Below are 18,086 nucleotides of genomic sequence, written 5' to 3'. Positions count from 1 at the left end.
ATCACCTATAAGAGAGTAAAGTGCGGTCACTTCAAAAGAGAATTATGGGGGCTCAATTCTTTAGAAATTCTTACAGAATCAAGGAGATGTTTATGGCTAAAACGAACACGACAGTGATAATTAATATGTGTCAGGAAGGATCCTTTACAGGGTATATCATCGTTTACACAAACAACAAAAAAAGTTATAAGCATCGTGTCTATATTTAGTTAGTAAAGTAAATATATTCTCACAAAGAAAGGTTTAAAGGGTGACACCTACCTATTCTATGCAGATTCTGACTGTATAACTCTACCACCAAAGTTCTTTTGTTCTAATTTTTGGATCTTAAGTTTCTTTCTAAGTCATTTTGTCAAAATTCATGTGGGAGAATGTTAAAAAAATTTGGTTTTAAAACCAAATTTAATATTTGTAGAAGCCATATTAAATGGCTTGTTAATTATATTAAAAACCTAAATTGTGTAAAAACCATGTTAAAAAGGCTTGTTTAATAAGTTTTTTATCCATGAGTTAAAAAATTTGAATGAATTTGATTTTGTGTGGGCCATTTTAATTGCATGATTTAATGGCAGTTTTAAATTTTCTATTGGTTGAGGCCTATATATATAGCCTAACCTCTTTCATTTTTGAAGGAAAAAGTGGAATGAGACAGAATAGAGGTAGAGTAAGAGAATAAGTTATGTTAACTTTCTTCTCATATCATACTGAAAATCGTTTTTAGAATTGTCAAGAGTCCATCAGTGTAATAGAGGGAAGACAATTTCAAGTTCGTCGAGAGAAGCTCAAAGTTGCAACATTTGAAACTTCCATAGTATATTGTAATATTTTAGAAGACAAATGCATCCGAATTCACTAATACCAGTGAAGAGTGAATCTATCTTAAGAAACTGTGTGGACACAAGCCTCGAACCCAAAGTTTAATTCTATGTCAAATTCAATCCAACTGGTTTTTTTTTATTAATATATTTTATAAATTTTTTGGTTATTTTTATTTTGTAGAGAATATGTGTAATTTAGCTTTCTTTATGTAATTTATAAGCTTATTGTAAATTAAGCTTCATATTAGTAATCCTTTCCTCGCTATCTTCAATTATTATATTTTTATATAAAATTTTCTAACATGCTTTTATGAAGAAAATTTGATTGGTGCTGGGGCTCTATATACAAGGGAATCTTAAATCAACCAGAAACACAAGTTGTTGCTATGAAAGTACTAAAACTTGAAACTTCAAGAGCATCAAAACATTTCATATTTTAATTTAAAGCCTTGAAAATAATCAAGCACCAAAATCTTGTCGGAATAATAACTGCATGTTCAAGTATTGATTTTCAAGGGAATGATTTCAAAGCTCTTGTCTATGAGTTTATTGTTAATGGGAGTCTGGAAGAGTGGTCATAATCCTCACATTATATATACATTAGTTTTTGTTACAAATATATGTAGTCTTCTCTGTTCATATTATATATATATATATATATATATTACTTTTTGTTACAAATATATGTAGTTTTCTTTGTGTTGAAATCATGTCCAAGTAATTAAGGTGTCGATGTCAGACCAAATTGTATCTATTTGGCTTACATCGAATGTTAAAAAATATTAGTTATAATCTATTAGTCTTCTCAAACAAATACAAAGGAAGAAAAATAAAAAATAAAAAGAGCAAAAAATAAAAAACAATTTGTAATCATTTTCAATTTGGTGTTTGTATATATTTTTTTCTCTCTTAAATTCGTAGTTATTTGAGATGCATATCAAACATTAACTACTACTAGTTAACACTTATAAAGATTTGGAGTAAGCAAATTATACATAATTATATAGAAAAACCAAAAACCAAAAAGGAAAATATATGTATATGCTGTAATAATGTCAAATGGTTATCAATCTATATAATATATAAAAGAAGAAGAATATGTGTCATGTGCTAGCATACCATTCTTCCAAATTCCCTCCAAAAGCACATTTTTTTATTTTTATTTTATTTATTATTTATTATTCATTATATTACCTTTTATGGATATAACCAAATATATATAAAATTAATTTTTGATATAACTATCCATAACTATCAAACAATTAATAAAATTACATATGATAATCATTTTGAAATAAATTTAAAATAAATAAAATATTTGGTTTTATTTACCAAATATATATTTTTACCCTTTTTAAATTATATATATTATTGTTATTATTAGTATTATTATAATATTACATAATATAATATAATATAATATTATTTAAAAAGAGGTTATTATTATAATAGTAATTTTTGAATTTAAATCTTTAGGTCATTATATAGATTGATTAATTATGGTTATATGAAAAATTAAAGTTATTGTATTATATATTAACCGTTCAATAAAATTTAATTGTCTCAAAGTCAGCTATAATTTATAATAATAATAATAATAAATAAATAAATTATACTATGACTATTTAGTATATGGAAATTAATTCTTTATAAGGAACCAAAAATAAATTTGAATTCTATAAATGGAAAACATTTGAATTTAAATTAAATTTTACAGATGGAAAAAATTAGATAGAAAAATTTCATAAATGGAAAAAAAAAATAGGTAGTTAAACATTTTTGAATTTGAATTCTGTAATTGAATAGTATTATATATAAAGACCAAATTTATAGTTTGTTAAAGGCTAACCATGGAGTATTATATAAGGTACATGCAAACCTGCTTTATCTTAAAATCATTGCCATATATTTCCTTATATTTATTTTATTTCCTTCTAAAAATATTATAAATAATTAAAATCCAAAAATAAAATTGTCATATGTTATTACAAAGATTTATAGTCAAATCATGATAATGTCCATATATTATGGAAATTTAAAAAAAAAATCAATATTAAATTATTTCTTTCAAGTTTTATTAAGATTGTGAAAATTTTTAAACAATTTTATTTTTGAATTTTAGATGTTTATAATGTTTTTGGAAGGAAATAAAATGGATATAAGGAAATATATGGGAATGATTTTAAGATTGTAGAATTTTTAATGTAATTTTATTTTTTAATTTAATTTTTTTAATGGTTTTGGATGGACAAAATGAACATAAGGATGATATATGGCAAAAAGTTTTGCTGACTCTCTCACTTTTATATATTTATATTTTTTCACAAATAATTTATATAAATAATATTTTCAAAAATAAAAATTATACAATCTTTGTAAAATTTGAAATAAAAAATTTGATCTTAATTTTTGAAAATTTCCATAATATGTGGGAATGAAGATTTTATTTTTGGTGATGGAATAAAACTTGGCAAGATAAATTTTTTTCTCTCCTTATTTGGTTACTTTTTGAATTTTTTAAAGATTAGGTAAAAAAATATATATAATAAAAGACATTTTTATTATTAAAGATATTTCATACAAAAACTCTATACACTAATACATATTTATATATGGATATATAATAAATGAAATTTTATTATAAAATAATAATATTAACATATGATATTACTAATGAAATTGATTTCTTTATCATAAATTTAAAATAGATAATGCATCTTTTTCAATATTTTCCAAAAAGTACTCAAAATGTACTTACACACACACACACACACACATATGACAAGACTTAATTAATATGGAGCAATATAAAAACAATTTTATGTAAAAAGTGGATATTTAAAAATATAACTAAATACTTATAATGTAATGAAAGCTGTACATGATTAACGATCATTAGTTAGATTTATGACTATGACTGAGTTGATTTTTGTGATCATATTCAATCTCGAAGTTTAATTGCTATCCCAAGCTGATTTTGTTTTATCAACGAGAATGACAATATTACTAAATAATTACTCTACTATTTAATTATTTTTCATAATTATATTATTATATTTTTAAATATAAAAATGGATAAACTCAATCTGGAATACTATTTAATTATTTTTCATAATTATTATTATATTTTTAAATATAAAAAATAGATAAATTCAATCTGGAATGATAACTATTAAATTTAAATTAAAAAATAAATAATTATCTACAATGATATAAATAATTGTAAATAGAAACAATGAATTATAAAATTTAATGAAAATAATTATTTTATCAAAAAATTTTAAAATCTATATAAAAGGAAAGATCCTTAATATTAAGATATATATATATATATATTAGATAATGAAAAAGATATAAAGATACTATTATTTTATTTAAATTGAATTCTTTATCTAATCAAATTAAATATAAGGATTTAACATGGGAAAATTAATTATTTACAAAGAATCAAAAAATATATTTGAATTTGAATTTTAATTCCATATATGAAAAATATTATATAAATACATTTGAATTTAAATTAAATCATATAAATACATTTCGATTTGAATTTGAATTTTATAGATGAAAAAAAATGAATAGATAAACATTTTTTAATTAAATTTCATAAATAATTTACCTTATAAGATAAAAATATATTTATAGGATAAATAATAATAATAAATAATTAAATAATTAAATAATTAAATTACATTATGAGTATTTAATATAGAGAAATTAATTATTTTCAAAGAATCAAAAAATACATTTGAATTGGAATTTGAATTCTATAGATGGAAAATATTATTTAAATACATTTGAATTTAAATTAAATTATATAAATATATTTAAATTTGAATTTAAATTCCATAGATGGAAAAATTAAATAGAAAAATTTCATATATGGAAAAAACTATATAGAAAATTTTTAAATTTGAATTTCATAATAGAATAGTATTATATATAGAAATTAAATTTATAGTTTTTAATAAATTTTTATAGTATAGATTTTTAAAAAAATCCAAATATACTTATTAGCAAAAAAAACTTTTAAATAAATTTTTAAATATAATTAATTATTATAAATTATATTTAACATGATATATTATGATTATATCATCTATTATAGTTATACGTGCTGTACATCGCACGAGAATAAATGATAATATTTGGTTAAAACAAAGCACTCTCGTTTGCCGGAAAGCCCAATGCTTCTTTAAAAGGTCTTGACGTTGGAGGGTATGTCCATCAATTTAAGGAAAGTGATGTCTATCTTGTACCTTATGCAATTCTAAATAATCTAGTAGATGACAAAGTATTTGTATTTGGTGTTGTTGAAATCTAATTTCCGGCTAAAGTGATAGCCCATATAAAGTAGTGATCTACTAATTAGGTCCACAACGCATTTTGTCTCTCTTCTTTCTAATTTAAGAATTGTTTCAGAATTTTAGTGGAAAAGGGCATAATTAATTCAATCTCATCAATATATCAAAAAAAAAAAAAAAAAAAGAATCAATTCATCAAAAACTTGAACCTTGAATCCCCTGTATAAGTAATGGGATTAGGAAGGAAATCGAGCTGACTCAAATGAGTTGACATGGGAAAATGAAAAAAGAAAAAAAAAAAAAACAGTATACATACATATACTTAAAGTTTTGATTGCTTGAAGAAAATGAACAATCAAAACTTTAAGTATATGTATGTATACTTTTTTTTTTTTTTTTTTTTTTGGACCGATGAAATATATGCATGTATAGTAGTTAGCAAATAAAATAATAACAAAAAAAGTGTATAATATAATGTGTTAATTTTTTTTTCCCTTATTCCAAATGTATAAGGAAATTATGCAATGGGGCTATTACTGCGAACAACGAATTTGGAAACTCACGTGGTGCAAGTTGGCTAGTGTTTTATGATTCCTATGTTGTCCATTTTGATTCTGACTCAAGGATTTGGGTCATCTTCATCTAATTATTGTGTTGGAGGATGATGCTTTAAGTAAATAATTAAATAATTGTGTTGTTGATGTAGTGCATCAACATATAATAAATAATTAACATTAATTTCCGTACTATATAGAATCTTGTATAACTATAATAGATACTTTTAAAAATATTTTATAATTATTAAATTATATTTAAATTTAATGGTGACATATGAAAAAATTTTATACTAATTATTTTATTTTTATATATAGTATAAGTAATATATATAATAGCATATATAATAATTGAATAATAATATTTAACTTTTGATGTTATTATATATTACATATATGATTACATACAAAACATTAAATTATATTATATGTATTATTTGTTATACAAAAATTTAAAATAGTAAAGTAAAAATAAATAGAAATTAGATATACTGAAATAAATAATAATAATAATAATAATATGTAACTAAGTTTTTTAAAAAAAAAAATTGTTATTTATTAAAATCATTTCAACACTATTAATTTTTTATTTATCATCAAAGTTTGAGACCTTCTAAAATCGTGAAATTCGAAACTTATTTAAAAATTTTATTGTTACTAAGTACATTTGGATTTTTTTCTTTCAATCTATATTATAAAAGTTTGTCAAAACTAAAAGTTTGACATTTATATATAATACTATTTAATTATGAAATTTAAATTTAAAAATATTTACCTATCTAATTTTTCCCATACACATACTATTTTCATACCTATTTAATTTTTTTTCATCGATATAATTTATATTCAAATTCAAATATATTTATTTAATTTAATTAAAATTCAAATATATTTATATAATATTTTTCATCTATGGAATTTAAATTCAAATATATTATTTGATTCCTTGCAAATAATTAATTTTTTGTATTAAATATTTATAATATAATAATAATTATTATTATTGTTATTATTTATCCAATAGACAGTCTAAAACATTGAAATAATTGTGGAAATTTGATCCTATGGAGTGCAGTTGATGAACCAAATAAAATCTGGAAAATATTATCAGAAGCAGAAGTCAGTCCCACTTGGTGTTGGTGGATTGATGTGAAGTAGCACAATTTTGTTTTATTGGTTCAAAGTAGGGAGTAAAATTTGCATCTGTCATGCCTATGTTAGTGTTGTGGTGCTTTAGGCTTTATCTAGCATTCCTTTTCTTGGGAAAAGTATCAAAGATGCAAGTGCATTTTCTCTTACTCTGTCAACTCACAAGTGCCAATGCTACTAATTCACCCAAAAAAATAAAATAAAAATAAATAAAAATAAAAGAGTGCTAATACTATTATTTAACTCAATGGAAAAATGCATTTACATGTTCTATAGCCCAGGCGTAAGACCATTTTTATAAATTTTGATTCACTTTCTTTTTCATCTTGAGACAGTTTAATTGAAGTCACCAAGCTGTTGAAGCATGTTTTGCCATATGTGTTTTTTTTTTTTTTTTTTTTAAATTTTTATTTTTAACAGGCTCCTTTTGTCTATACTTAAATATGCTGCTAGCAGGAAAAAGGTAGATGGTCTTATTTTTATATCTCATAAATTTTTACTATACGGTAAAAATTGATTATTATAATTTTAAAATGGTTGATGTAATTTAATGTTTTGATTTTTTTTTATTTATTTTTGTCACATGTTAAAAATTTTTTGATATCGAAAATAGATAGTTTAGGGGGAGTTTGGTATGCTGGATAAGTTTGGATTGGACAGGATCGGACAGGGTAATTAGTGCAGTACTATATTTGATATAGTTTCGGACTGAATAATGAATTAATTGTACCATATTATGTGCCAAATCGGACTGGATAGGACTATTTTATAATTATATTTTGAATTTAAAAAGAATAAAAATTTTAAAAGTTAAATTTATATGAAAAAAAATGATTACATCTAATTAAGGTTGTACATTTATATAGTTATATATACATGCAAAATATGCAAAATTTGTTATATACACCCATAAATTATATTAATATATAACTTTAGAAATAGTTTAAAATTAACTTAAAACATAGTATGCCATAAATAACAATTAATTAAAAATAAATATATTTTAATGGTACGGGTCAGCTTAATCCTTTTTTAAGAGGATTATTCACTGTAGTGATTAAATTATCCACTTCTTCATTTGCTTCTACCAAACACCGCCGAATTGGGATACAATTTTTTCCAATCCAGTAAAACAAATACGCCCTTCGAGACCTTTTGATTTTATCTCGCTGCTAGAAAATGAAGGCGTGAACCATCGTAGAGAGCACTTCCACACTAATCGATGTAATGTCAATCTTGTTTAGTGATAAAGAATAGATAATAAAAGAACTATGTAAATTCATAATATCTGATTTGAGTACAAAGTAGTCTTCTTTACATTATTATACATTATTATGATAAAACTAAAGCTAAAAAGATAGGGACTAAAACATCCTTGGATTAGAATATCAAACAAACAGTTTAAATTCATAAACTTAAGCAAATTCAAAGCAATACAGAATACCATTGCTTTTTAGTTTATCAGTTGAAACTAAGCTCCAAAGTATATAGGAGGCAGCAAAGTAATCTCTACGTATAAGCTCCAAAGTAATTTGTTTGAGCTTGGACCCAAATTCCTTTTCTTGGGAAAAGTATCAAACGATGCAAGTGGACTCTCTCTTAAATTGTTAGAGATGCATATCGAAGACGTCTAAGACCATTTTTACAAATTTATATTCACTTTTCTTTTTCAAGCATGAGGTTGAGGCAGTTTAATTGAGGTCTGCAAGCTGTTCAAGTATGTTTAACCATGTGTGACTCTTTTTTTTTTTTTTTTCCAATTTTACTTTTCTTATTGAAAATGAATTTTTTTAATATCTTAATTCTATATGGGTTATTTCATATGTTAATTAAACCTATATTATTAGCTTTTGGCCATTACCACATTTCAAATTTATGATTCAAACTTAAAAAACTTCCTAAAACTTCTCTTAACTTCTCTTCCTATTGATATTTTTATAAAACCACAGTTTATCGTATAAAGATTATGAGTTGGAATTTTCACAATGTCATATAAGAAAAATAACTTCTTCTTTTTTTTTTTTTTTTTTTTCCTTATGATTATTGTTGGGTTAATTATGAAGACCCCCATCAAAGTGGTAGAGGGTGAGTTTGAAGTAGAGTGAGCCACTTGTCGGAGGAAGAAGAAGTAGCATCTGGATACAAAGAAATGCGATCAATGCCTTCCTTATTAAAGAAAATTTTCCTTAAGAATGAGGTCCACGTGTCATTGTGTTGACGTTGATGGAAAGTAATAATCTGACATTGCTAAGTATTGTCTATTGTGGGGTCCACCTCATTTAACTCTAGCCGTTGGATTTTCATCTAGAGGCTGTGAAATGTATGAAACACTTAAAAAACTGAAGTTACATTACATGTGTCGTGTGTGACATGAATTTCCTAACTCTACTTGTCATGTGACCTGAATGCGTCATGTAGTACCAGTACTAGACTTTTTTTTTTTCTGCTGAAAATAGTACCAGTACTAGACTTTGGACACTAATTTCCGGCCAAAAAAAATAAAAGACTTTAGACACCGGTTCTAAATGGGGCAACGAAAATTTGATCGTCATTAATATTTTGACGCATACAAAATATCCTAAACCCCTAATTAAGATTTACATAAATTTATTCCAATTAAAAATGTATATATTAATTATAAATATGATTAAATTCCGATAAAATCGATTTTTATAAATTCCTTCTCGTATAATTGGAAAAATACAATAGTTTTGAAGCCACAAAAATGTCACAGATTTATATGTATATATATATATATATGTAATTGACACCTAAATGACCATTATCTTTTTTATTTTATCTGAAAGTTTAGTTTTCTTTTCCTTTTAGTATATTACAAAATTTGTCATTTTTTATATAAAGTTCTTTAGATTAATTTTATTGATGCATAAATATGGATGAAAAGATCTTTTCATGAATATTCAAATCTTTCTCCTAAAATTTACAAAATAGTGAAAACAATGTAGTACCAATAAAAAATACTTTGAAACATTATGGTACTAACAAAAAATACTCGGATATTCAAGTCAATAAGGTGTTTGAAATATTCTAATGCTTAGTATAAATTTAAAATGGTGTTTTTTGTTTTGATGGAGAAATTAAGTTTATATAGAATGTTTTTTATTTTTTTGAGTCATGACAATTAGACTTAATGTAACATCCCGTCCCGAACCACATTGGAATTCGTGCACGTTGACCGAGGTTAACCGTTGACCGAGCGGGTCAAAAGTTGACTTTTTGTTCCAGTTGAAATTTCGAGTTGACCAGGGTACCGTGACCAAGTGCATGATGCCCCGAGTTCGTAGACTAGTAGCATGTCGAAAACGGAGCTACGGTTTGGAAGTTATGGGCAAAACAAGTCCAGGTGCAAACTGTCCAGAAGGTGCCGGGAGTTGACTTTTTATCATTGTATAATTTTACTTTGACTTTTGTATGGTTGGAAAGTACTCATCGATACGAGTTCATAGACTAGCGGCACGTTTAAATCGGACATCTGGTTAAAAAGTTATGGACGTTTGAAGTTTGCCGAATACCGTAATATTTTATTATATTTGGCTTAAGTGCACGTAACGCCACGTGTCGTCACCTGATTGGTCCACGTGGATGAACATTGTCACCATTGTGGCTTTTATTTGGCAAAAATTTCGAGGAGGAGAGAGAGGAGAGAGAGAGAGAGAGAGAGAGAGAGAGAGAGGGAAACGACTGACAGCCAGAATCGACAAATTTTTTGGCCGATTCTCGTTACACGCGCTGGCCAGACGGACGCCTCTCCCCATTTCCGGCCAAACCCCAAAATCTCATGACCGCCGGCCGCCGGACGCGCCCAGATCGAGCCGGCGAAGCTCGGCGGCGATTTTTCCCTCCATCGCCGGCCACCGCCGTTTGACCCCTTTCAGGCCGTTTTTAGGCCACACGTGCCAGCCACCCCTCACCATCTCCTCATTTCCAGCCAGCTCACCAAATTTCATGGCCACCGGACCTCCGACGCGCCGGGATCGGAGCGTTTTCCGGCGAGGCGCAGAAAATCTTCAAACCCTGATTTTTTCGCCGTCCGGCTTCCATTTGCCTCACCGCCAGTCCCGTTGGAACCCTCTCCCCTTGATCTACAAAACTCCCAAAAATCTCAGCTAACGGCTACCGCACGTGCCACTGCCGGCGACGGTTGCCGGTGACCGCGGCGGCTCGCCGGAAGTTACTGTTCCGGTGAGTACCCAGTTGCACCGCCGGTCCCTATCCACTGATTTCGACCCCCTGAATCCAAATCCGGGGTTCTTTTTCCTCCAATTCGCGACGGATTGAGAGGATCGAAGAGTTGAATCCCGAAAGCTTTCTGACGAGATTCCGGTCACCACAGGTCCGATCTCCGGGAAGTAAGACCGGATTTGTAATTCTCGTCGCTCAAGCTTCGATTCGGTATATTGCTCGTCAACTTTAGTTGTCGTTTGGTATTCGCTCTTTGGGTACCCATTTGGGGAGTTACCCGATTAAAATATTAATATTTGTGGTTTGGTGTATTGTGGATGTTTTAGGTGCACGTGCAAGTAGTGGAGTCGATCCTACGGAGGATCTTGATTGAGATACGTGCTTAAGGTGAGTGACCCACATTCAAATTAATTTCGGGAATTAAATTTGTGAATATTATGTGTGATTTGAATATTTGAAATTTATATTCTAGGTGCCAAATATTTAATTGATTTATTTTGATTAAAGAAAATATGAATTATATAAATTTATGCAAATGTGAAAATTATTTTATGGTATTGAGGATTGCGAAATTCTTGTGGTTTTAACATTAATTTGGGCATGATTTGATTTTCAAATATTTCAAGGAAAATATTTGTTTATATTGGTGACTTCAATTTTTATAAATATGCCCATGGAATATTATGTGATTTAATTTATTATATTTCAAAAATATTCATGCCATTGGAAAAATGTGAATATTTGAGTTGGTGGATTTGAAATTCATGAAATTTATGTCGTTGATTATAAAGAAATTGTGGAGGATTTCCGGGTTTAATTGGATGGAATAAACCCGGTGTGTTTATGGAAAATTTGAAATTTGAGATGTATTGATTTATGATTTTTAGATGCACCATACACTTACTGGTGTTCTGTTTATATGTGATATGGTTAGTGTGCACATGGATGAGATTAGTGCGCGGGTGGGTGTGAGTAGCGTGCAGGTGATTTATGGGGTTGTCCTGTGGTTGCCATCGGATGAGGGTAGGCCGCCCCTCCATGGCCGGGATACCTGTTTGCAGCGGTGCGGTGGGACGCCACGCGACCGTATGCCGGTTTCTCTCTATAACCTCTTGTCTGGCGGTACCTTGGGATGCTGGGTACTGTTGGCGCCACTGGTATATAGTGGGTGCATCAAGTGATTTTCAGAACTGGGATTTTAGAATAAATATTTTGAAATTGTATTGGAATTAAAAATATAATTAATACTGCTTTTGGTATTTATTCGAATGGGGATTTTAAATTGATTTAATTTTTCCCTTTACTTAATTATTCAGTAAATTAATTTCTTTTAATTATAAATTTTGGATGCTTGACTTATTATATTTTATTTGATATTCATTTGAATGAAGTGATGTCTTGGTTTTCGGGGAATACGAACAAAGGGTTTTGTGAAAAAGTTTTAAAATGGAAACTTTTCCAACTGAGAGAATTGTAAGGGTTTTGAGAGAAATTATTATTTTCAATTAATTATTATTTATCTACTTTATTACCGTGGTATTATAATTGTATAGTAGATAGGGTCATTCACTGAGATAGGTACCAGGTTTGTCGGTATTCATCCGGAGCGGATTTGATCTTCATCGCTGTCTTAGTTCGTGAAGTATCTTGTTCTTCTTTTATTGCAGTTGTAATACTTCTTTCACTCTTGTTGTATTCTATATTTAATAGTACTTCCTGAAGCTTTGTATATTGTATTGGACACTTATATATTAATTATGCACTGGATTATTGTTGTTAATTTAAAGTGCTGTAAATTTGTGGAACCAACTTGTAGTATGGTGGGAGGAATAAGGGGATGTTTATAGAAGTGTGTTTTCAGTGCAGAAAATTTGTGGTAAGTCCATCCCTTAGGGGAGGTTCTGCTGGATTTTCCATTGGAGGGTCCGGTAGGGTTTTCCTGGGATCAGGGCTTGTCTAGGGTTCCGGTAAGGAATTTTGGACGGGTCCTGACACTCAAACTCTTAACCTTCAAATGGATTAAACCATAGAGTTATTTTCTGATTGATACTTATCCTATAGATGAATCCTTGTAGTAATGTGATTCCTTTCATGCTCACATTGTTTAGTGATGATGTTGCCTCATTTAAATCTATTATGAAATTAATCGAGCCAAGTATGGTATTTCATCCTTTAATATTCTTCAAATATCATCAATAATTATATATATATATATATATATATTTATATTGTTTCATCCCTAAATTAATTCGACTCAATTGGACTAAACTAATCCAAATTCAGCTACAAGATGAAGTGTTACCTAAATCATACTAACCATTTCAGCTTTTTCAATATATACATAACTAAACATTTCATCTTTTCACATAATTGATGTTATTTCATCCGTTAATCATCCTTCAATGCCATTTCATCCCACAATGTTAGTTTATCCTTCAATGTTGTTTCATTTTTCATTATAATCGATATCATTTTATCATTCCTCATAAATGATGTTGTTTCAGTCTTTTTCATATTATTCATTGAAAACATCATTGTATCCTTTTTCTCATTATGGAACTGAATACGTGGTTATTTCATCCTATTTAGTTTGATTTGGTGTGGAACTTATTTAGATAAAGCTTCATTCCTTTAATGCATTCAATTGTTCTAGATACTTTTTAAGTTAACTTTAGTTGACAAGTTAGACCTATTTAGCCAATTTGTTTCATCCATGATCATTTCATTCTTTATCCCACCATGTTTCCAATTCATTTGTTTCTACCAAGGTTATTTCATCCTTTTTTACTCGAATTTGACTTCAAGGCTGAATTACCCCACACAAATTTTATAACCGGCCGAAAATTTTCTACGAGCTCACAAAAAGGCTTCACATTTGCAGAATTTGGATTATGTATTTATCAGCCATCAAATAGCAGCTAAAATTCATTGAAAACCAAGTTTTTAAGGTTGACAATGGGGGGACCCTTATATATATATATATATATATATATATAATATACTGTGTAAATATGTAAGGTGTAATAAAATAACCAAAGACCAAGTTGTTAATTAATTGGTACCAGCAAAATGGTGGTCTTCATCCAAGAATTTATCGATTATATTAAATACAACTCAAACATATTGGCGTCGGTGGCAAAAAGATTGGGACAAATGATCGTTTGAAATTAAACTGTAAAATTAATTCTACAATGTGAAGGGCTATTATTTTTCTCCATCTTACATACAACCCTTGATTTCACCAAACCTTTTATCAATTATAATAAGCTAGCAAATTTGGTTAAAAAAGTGAGTTAAAATATGGAAAAATAGAAATTATTCCAAAAGGAATTAACATCTCAATGTTGCTCTTCCTCTCGATCCCCTCCTCTGTGGCTTATACATATATAAGGCCAGTTCTTCTATTAAGGTTTTTAACTAATGTTTTTGACAAATAATCATAGCCACTAAAAATGATGAAATTCAATGGTATATAAGAGTTAAAAAGTTAAAATCAATTATGAATTTAAAGTTTTAACTTTCTAGTTTTTATCCACTATTGGATTAGACTATTTCAATAGTCAAGAATATTTGTCAAAAGCATTAATTAAAAATCTTAATATAAGAAACCTTACCTTACATGGGATATATGAAGCAGTTCTTACATGGGTAAATTTCATTTAGAATTTTAAAATTTTGTTATAGTTATATTTAAACCCCATATTCTTGAAAAATCATCATAAACTGTCTTTTAGTATATTTAATATTCATGAAAATAGGGTCATTTTCCAGTTTAGTTAGATTATTTTTTTACAATAAAAGCTACAGAAAATTAAAAATTAATATTTTATAATTGAATAATATTGTAAAAATATAATTATAATATTTAAATTTTAAAATTAATTGTTCAAAAGGACAATGATATTAAATGACGGTTTTTCAAAAATATAAAATTTAAACTTTAATTAAACAAAATTGAAACTGTCTAGATGAAATTTATCTGTTTTTATATTGATATATTATTTATATGTACTATACATATAAAATTTTCAAAAATATGAGACTTATCTCATATTTTTAAAATATTACATACTACTCATAAATAATATATAAATAGATACTGCGGTCCGTCAAATCCAACTTTTCTCTGCCTCGCCACAGCGTCATTTTTATTTTCCAGTACTTATATTTAAGCATATACAATTTCAAAAACCTCTTGCGTATTTTCCTTTGGAAATTTTCTCAACTACATCTCCAATTTTCACTTCTTAAATTTATTAACTATTCATTCATGAGAATTTAGAGATAGAATGCAAATATATCTACATATATATAAATATATATATATATATATATATATGATATTTTTCCACATGCATCAACCAGAAAACAGTCATAATTTTGGCACTAGACTTTCTATTAATTGATAAAAAAACGAAAAGAAAGGCAATTAAGTTAGGACTACTTTTGATAGCTGACATGTTTTCTATTTATTTATTTATTTTTTTGGCTGAAGAGCCTAGGACTTATGGCTTTAATGATTGCAGTCTACACTAAATCTTTCATTATTTTTAGCTCTCTGGCTAATTTTGCAAACTGATATATTTTTTTCACAGGACAATTTCAATACTTATCTTTCATATGGTCAGTAAGCTCTCCTAAGAGTGAAAAAAAAGCATATATACATATATATATATATATATATATATATACATATATATATAAATATATATATATATATATATAAATGGTGGACTAAAAAACGCATATCGATTTATCATCTGGCTTACCAAAAAATATATGTTCATGTCTCAACAGGCAGTCTTATATCAATATTTTTCATTAAAAGCCACTTAATTACATATTTAAAAATATTAAGTTATTATTGATATCAAAAACTTTAATTATTAAATAGTAGAAATGCAATGGTGAGGTAAGTTTGAGTTATTTTCATTGATTCCTCCTCTCTATGGTCGTCGTACTAATAGGAATTTTACAATTAGTAATTGTTGAGAATTCAAACAAAGTCTCACGATAAGTATGAAATCTAAATAGCATACAGCATATAACCTAAGTAGCCTACTCCATTAATTACCAATTGATTTTGGTTTGAAACTTTACTTGAGCACGGACAGTTGGGCTTGGACAAGAGTGGGACTGCTTGCACTCTATAAGTGGTATAGAACTGAAAAAGATTGTCGGGTGAATGAAACGATAAATCAAAGAGTGGTGGGGCCCTTGGTGACCACAATGAAAGAGAACTCCTCCATCGATGGTCAAAAAACTAGATGATGAAACTTCGTGTCGAAATGATAGATAGGGATTTCCATGCTAGCCTTCACATGGAAGAAGCCACGCCATAAAACTCCTGCTATGTGGTGTAGGGGTGCCAAATGAAAAAAGGGCATATTCTTGATTTGAGGGGATGATTATTGAAAATTCAAACAAAGTACTACATTAGTAGGAAACTCAAAAAATATGCACCGTATAACTCAAGTGGACGCCCACTCATTGATTTTGGATTAGAAACTCACTTGGGCATGGATAAGTGGGCTAGAGTAAGAAGTGGGGCCGCTTGCACTCGCCATAGTGATCTCAAACAAGTGTCACTCCATTTCCAGCAACAATGACAATACTGCTGTTTGTCCTATTTATACAGCTTAGTTTCAATTGATAAACAAAAAGCAATGTTTTTCTGTATTACTTAATAAATTAGTGCTCTAATCTATACAGTTGCTGTGATATTTTAATCCAGTGATCTTTTAGTTCATGTCTTTGCACTCAAATCAGATATATACGAATTTACATAATTCTATATTTATGATATACTGGTGTGTGTATCTAAACAAGACTGTATTGTACTCGAATCAGATATATGAATTTACATAATTCTATAATTTATCTACTCTCTTCTACGAAAACAAAGACTCACATTACATCAATCAGTGTGGAAGTACTCTTCACAGTGGTTCATGTTCTTGTGCACAATTTTCATTGGCCATTTCAATGAATTGCTATAACTGGCTTTATCTGATAATGTCTGCTTTCATTAATTGGCATTGAACTCATTTCTCTAACCTTCTTGGGTGCAAATTTCATACCGAGCATCTGGGATGTTTTCGAGTTTGCTGGAGCAGCAGCAACCAGTGTGCATTGCATATATCTTTCCTGTTGTCATTGCACTGAAGTCAGTGTGTTCTTACTTTTGATTGCTAGTTATTTTGCAAAAATTAGAAAATGTTTCTTTGTATTGCTCTAGTTTGTGTAATAATGAATGAGCCTGAAAATTTATTCAACATTCTACCAATTCATTTTAGAACCTGATTGTGCTCAAGTTGTCTAGCATTGACTTAAATATATTCACATTTGGTTTCAATATATGTGCTTTTCAAGGATCCTCATGGAATAGAAACAAAGAAAGACAAGATCTTATCCGTTTTCATGATTGGTCTTGATATTTTCTCTAATTTGGTGGCTATATATAGCAATATCAATGCCCTGTTGGTAAAGACTAAAGAGTGTGATCCCAAATGCATGATTTTACTTCGAATTCCACTCATTGGCATAAATGGAGTAAAGAAGATGGTTTTGAGGTTAGCTGAAAAGCTGATACTTGGCTAATTGACAAACAACACTCAACTTAATGCACTAACTCAGTTGTTCCCTCAATGAGATTTTGTCTATAAATATTCAGTCACTTTCTTCAGCAAAGCTATACAATTTTGCATTCTTGAATCATATTTTCTTTCTGCATTTAAAAAAGTATCATGATAATCTCTGCTTATGCAAACAACAAATATATGAAAACAAGTTGAGAAATTGACTGCTCTACAATAGAAAAATGCGGCTAATGCAATGTTTTAACTTACCGGAGATGCATTATACGTGTTCTATATTGGAGACATCAAAGACACCATTTTATATAATTCAATTCACTTTTTCCTCAGTTTGAGACAGTTTAACTCTAGTTTTTAAGCTGTTGCAAGTCTGTTCTATGATATGTGATCAATTTTAGATGATGAGACCATTCTCCCTTTATATTTTTCTCCAATTTTTTGCTATGATTGAAAATTATGGGA

This window comes from Ziziphus jujuba, chromosome 12 (assembly GCF_031755915.1).
Source record: "Ziziphus jujuba cultivar Dongzao chromosome 12, ASM3175591v1".
Taxonomy (NCBI): Eukaryota; Viridiplantae; Streptophyta; class Magnoliopsida; order Rosales; family Rhamnaceae; genus Ziziphus; species Ziziphus jujuba.
The sequence above is the reverse complement of the archived record's forward strand: the minus strand, read 5'-3'. Positions refer to the sequence as shown.